This window comes from Pithys albifrons, chromosome 2 (assembly GCF_047495875.1).
Source record: "Pithys albifrons albifrons isolate INPA30051 chromosome 2, PitAlb_v1, whole genome shotgun sequence".
Classification (NCBI taxonomy): domain Eukaryota; kingdom Metazoa; phylum Chordata; class Aves; order Passeriformes; family Thamnophilidae; genus Pithys; species Pithys albifrons.
Window position 1 is genome coordinate 89474228 of NC_092459.1, and position 6000 is coordinate 89480227.

Genomic DNA, 6000 nt, shown 5'->3' on the forward strand with positions numbered 1-6000 from the left:
TGCTCAAGCCTGTGTTGACTTCCTGTATAGCACTGAATTTCCTTCATGTATGTATGTATGTATGGCCAAACTTCGCAAACGAAGATTTGGGAAGGGCTCTCCCCACGTGGGGGTGTGCCCTTCGAGCCTGCGCAGTGGATTTTTTTTTTAGGTGAGGTTCAGCGTGCACAGAACTGGCCCCACCGTTTAAAGTCCCAAGGTCCATCTGCCACGGCCGAGCGAGCTTGGACAGTGACAGTGAAGTCCTCAGGACTGTCTACAGCACCCGGTACTAACCGGGGCTGACCCTGCTGAGCATCCGAGATGTGACGGCAGGGAGGCATTTAAGTGCCCGGTACGGTCTCCACTGAGACTCGAACTCACGACCTTGTGATCAGAGTCCGGAGTGCTCACCATTACACCACGGGACCGCCCTGAATTTCCTTCATAATCCCAAGGAAAACTCAGTTTAGAGTGAAACTGAAGCAGAGAGATCTCTTTAATCGCAGCAGTAAATGCTAATTTAACCCTTATTCAGGCGAATAGATTTGGGCCTTGTTTTATTCTGACAAAGGCCAATTTACTTTAACAAAGGTCTTGAAAAATGTTTTAAAAGAGCCATTCATGAATTACTAACTTAACAAAGCCACTGAACTCATTAACCCTGTGGACGCTTGTTTCCTAAAGAAGGTGACAAATGATTGTAAAACTGCAGAGAAATCCTAAATTCTTCAGGTGCTCCAATACTAAATGCTACCTCCCTACCAAAAATATAGATAAATTCCTTATCACTGTGTCTTGTAACAGAATCACATAGTACTTCTGACTTCCAGATTCCAGTTTTGATTTGGGTTTTTTTGTCCTGAAGAAAAGCTGGTTTTAGAGGGTGAGGTTCTTGGTAATTGAAATCCCAGCCCAAAGGTACTGCTGTAACACTCCCAAGTACATCCTGGGTGCCCGAAAACCTTAAGTGACTTAAGGCAGTTTTAGATACAGTGGATAACTGTAGCCAAGTCTTCTTCAGCTCCTTCCAGAGTCAGTGATGAAAACAAAACTTCCCTGCGGGCGTGACCTGGAGCAAGAGCCTAACTGAGATCTCTGACATCTGGGGCAGCCTCCACCTAGGGAACACACCTCTGCTGCTTACGAGTTGCCTCCTCAAAGGCCAAGAGGTTACAGAATCCCAGCTACTTAAAGTAACAGCAAAGTTTTCCCCCTTTGCCCTGAAACTTGTTCTAATTTGAGGAACCAATTCCAAATTCATTTGGCCTGGGGTCTGACACGTGTTTCTCAAGTAGATGTGCTTCCCAAAGTATTTACAGGCTCTTCAGTAGAGGCAAAATATTGGTAATAGTGATTCACATACAGACAAGGAGTTGGATAGTCATCCCCCTTTTCCCCCAAAGCCATTGCTGTGCTTTGTGTTTTCCTTCCACGTCTATGTGCTCCAAGTTTTGCATGAGGCACCTGTTATCCATAATGGCCCTGGCTGTGCATACTAAGGGACATATTTTGTCATTATACTGTAATATATAATTTATGACAATGTGTCATCAAGAAAAGAAGAGTCGGAGGAAACTGCAACTATTATATCTCAAGTCATTTATGTATGTTGAGAAATAGATTTAAATTAATTGCTAGTTGCCTTCACATTCTCCAAAGCCCTGACCCTTCAGTTTCAATAGTAATAAGAATTAAAACAAGGACCATTACAGTTTGCTGCAAATTAACATTAACAATGAACCCCAGACAATTTAATCTAGTGAGTTTGCTTACAACACGTATATTCAAATAAGAATTCATTATCCTATTTTTGCATATTCAAATCCAATATTAAGCAGCAGCACCACTAACTAGGGTAGGTACTTACATTTCCACAAAGTCAATGTTGGGGACTACCTAAATACCCTGACATAATCACTGGTTCCAAGTTACTCTTTACGTTGCTACAGACAGCTACAGTCAGATTTCAAATATCTGAAAATCCCATTCAGTAACATGGAATCTGAGAACTATTATATATAGGGTTTTTTTTTTCCTTCTTTCATTATCACTGAGGAGGAACCTTTCACATTGTCTTTCAGAAGTCTGTAAATGAATCTCAAAAAGTACCAAACCCCCTGAATCTCCATCTCCAGCAAGTTTATTAGAGCTCCACATCTACATTCTACTTCAGAACAGTTGTAGCAATAGTGTTTGTTCAAGCTATGGGGAGTTGTTGACTTATTGATTTTATATGATATGTCCTACAGACAAGGTAGTTGCAGCAGCCAAAGGAGAGAACAATGTTTAGAACTCCTTTTCTCTTCAAACAACAAGGCTTTGGGAACACAGCTAAAACCTCCAATTACATTTTTTGAATAGCGGAGCATGTTAGACCAGTACAGCCCAAAATCTCGGCCAGCCTGACAGGCTCAGCAGGTTTTCTCACAGAATTGTGTCACCAGCTCAGAGACAAGTACAACAGAGTCCCAGACATGCCATGCATCAGGAGTGAACAACAACACATGAACCCCCCACTCGAGTTTTCAGAGACACGGGTGGAAGTTTTGCTGCAAGAGCCCTGCAGAACATCCATGCAAATTATGAAACTGGGAACAGGACCTCCCGCCCCTGCCTCCCATCAACATCAAAGGCATCTACAGTGGTCAATTTGAGATATTTCTCACCATCAGCATAAGCTGTTTTCATTCTGTTTAATGTGGGATTTTCCACCAGTGATCATTGTGTGTAATGTCCACACTGACAGCAGTTTTCAATAAAATCTGCAAGATTTTGAACTCACAGCACCACTTGTTATCACAAAAATTCAGCTCAAAACCATCTTAGATATTAAAACTTTTGCTGGAACCTACCAATTTCCAAACACTGATTGCATAGAGCTTCATCTAGTTATCCAGTTCTATGCTTCATTTAAAGTCTTTCAAGCTGTGTGATGGAATGCACCTGATTTTCAGCAAGGCAGTGGAAAATCTGCATGTATCATGTTGCCAGAAAAATAAAAGGTCATTGATAACTTGTAGGAATATGCAAAAGGAAGGTAAAAAGTGGGAACCAGCATCCTGCTTAAATAAATCATGCTTTGTCCTTAGCACAGTAAAGAACTTAAGTTTCCAAGTCCTTCATTGACTGGATGCTCATGATTTGGCTTAACACAGAGTGCTGGTAAGTTCCATAGTTACAGGCACATAAATGACTTCAGCAGAGTTCTCCGACAAGCTGGATTAACTCAATATCCACATTACTAGTGCCACTTTTGCTTGCTTTGTACCTAAATACTTTGGTTTACATATTTTATTGGATTTGAATTTCCCTATTTATGTTCTGTGGTTTTATCTCCTAAAAAATGTTCCGAAGCAAAGATGCTTGTGAATGGATACTTTTTGGTGAAAACAGTGTTTTTTGCAGTCTGAGTCCATGCAATTTCAACAGACGTTTATGTTCAAATGAAAAGCTGGTTTGTATTAAAAATACTGATTATTTTAAAAAGTGATTCTTATCAGAAAATACCCAATATCCCTACCACACAACTTAAATAGCGATCTATTCTGTAAGGCAACTTTCAATTCTTTTCCAGTAAATTCTGGTAACCAAGTAAGAGAATTAATCTCATGAGAGATAAATAAGTACTTTATGTTGAAACTCTTACATATCTTTAATAAATAGCAGAGGCAGATTACGAAGCACTGAAATGAAAGTACTGAGGTAGGAAGCTGTGCTACTCAGCTCCTGGCATGAAGCATATAGTGTTACTGGCAAGTGTCAGAATCAAAGCAGGACTAGTAAGCACCAAGCTCAAAGGTTATTGAATGTTTCCCTCATGCACTTAGGTGGAATAACTTTCACTTTCTAGCTGAGATTTTTTGGTCTGTAAATAACACGATTGGTTAGTTCCTGTTAGCTTCAAACAGAAAGTGAGCTGTGAAATACCCATTTTGTGATAGGAAACTTCAGCCACAAAAAGGAAGAAGATGGGGGATAAGAAAAAAGAAAAACCCACAAAGTACTATTCTGGCTGACCGAAAGATTCCATGCCTTATAAATGGGGTTTGGATTTTTTTTCCTCTTGGAATTTCTCTTTTGTACCCTATGAAGTCTGAGTTAATTTTAACCTTCATACTTTAAAAGATGTCCATAAAAGTATCCTTCAAAAGATTTAGTTCTGCTATTTTGGGAAGTGTCTAACATGTCTCTTCTGGAGTAACAGAGAAGCCACTGAGATTTTCAGCAGTCTGAGGTTGTATCCAAGCTGGGAGGAAGCAAAGTGCTCTTTAGGAACTGCCATAGCACTCTCCCTTTCAGCGAAACAGAAAGGTTCCCAAGGTTTTGTCTGCCATCTGACACTGTCAGCATTGTTTTCTAACTACTTTTTGTCCTGCAGGAGTCTGCTGATGAAATGCCAGCTCCTTACTGACTACAAATCCTCACCCCTCTCCTCCCTCCATCCTTCTCCTGCAGACCCATCAGAGACTCCCCCTTCACAGCTTTTCCCACATGTCACTCTTTATCCTTTCCTCAAACTGACCGTTCACTTTCACTAAAATGCTCTCTTTAAAGAGACTCATTAAATACCATTGTCATAAATCCATAGATATAAGCCAATAAACCAGCATATCACAGAGAAGTTTTATAGTATCTTTTAGATATTTCTTGGCAAGAATCCATCACAACTTGTTAAGCTATCATGACTCATCCTCTCAGTTGAAAACCTACACTAAATGTGAAATGGCCTGACTTCTACTACCCATTTTTCAAAATCAATAGGGAGTTTTGTCAGCTTCATTCCCTTTTGCCTGTGAAATACTCATGATCTGCTGTCTAGTCAGCTTCCATCCTTTTGCTTGACTCTTCAGCCAGGTTTTTTTCTCCTGGTGTCCCCCTAAAAGCAGTTTTGGACTCTTTTAATTATTCCCAGATGGATCTCCTGTGATTTCTATATTGGACCATAAAAGCATCTCCTGTGTGAAATACGGAGCAAGCACAGATTCTAATGGTACTGTCTGAAATCCCTCACTTTGTAAAATCAGTCCTTGTCGTTACAAACCTACTAGATACTGAGGCTTGGCAAGTTATCCAGTCAGAGATGACTAAACTCCTGTCAGAGCCACGGTGGGCCAGGTTCACACTTTGCAAACACAGCCTCCATTTCACCTTTGCTGTGTAACTGCAGTGAGCCTGAGCTTGGCAGTGCCCAGCTCACCAAGCATCTCCACCACTTCTCTTCAGGTCCTGCCTCACTTGGTGTTCCCTCAGCCTTTTGCACAGGCTGCAAACATTTGTTAGGCGGGTTTTGTTTACTTCAAGAGCACTGTTAAAAGTAATCTTGGTTGGGTGAAGAACTGATTCGTGCCAAGCTTTAGAAACACTGCCCCTATCACAGCTATATTTTGAGACCTGTGAGTCATGTTGTTTTAGTTAGTCTTTAGAATTTTGCACTAAATGAAGTTATTCCAGGTTTTAATGTAAACAGTGTATGAGATCAACTGAAATGTTCTACAGGAAGCAGAACACTGCTTAAACATTTGTGATTTCTGGACGAAAAACTTCCAGAATTGTTTTGTTTAGTGGGATGTATTTAACACCAGAGCACTATTGTGTGGTACCAAGTTCACCTGTTCATTCTTTACCAGTTTTTATATTAGCTATTCCATTATCTTCCCCAGAATGAGATTATAAATTATCTTTCTAAAAGTGCTGTTTCAGTGTTAAATCAAATCTCTTAATCTCTTCCATGGTTTTAAATAGGTATCTGTGGAGTAAATCAGTATTGCAGAGACCCACTCATCCAGCTCTTTCTAAACTCTCAGATGCAAGTCAAGAATCTTCTCTTTAGTATCCTTCTTTCTTATGAGTGATACTGAAACACTTTGGATTTCATTGTGCAGTTTCTGCATCACTGGATTTCTCTCAAATACAAAGCACAAATATAACTGCTCAGCCCTTTAGCATTATTGCTTTATTCTTCTGTTTTTACATTCAAATGAACTAACAACATTTTCTTCATTCATATTTTTAAATCCC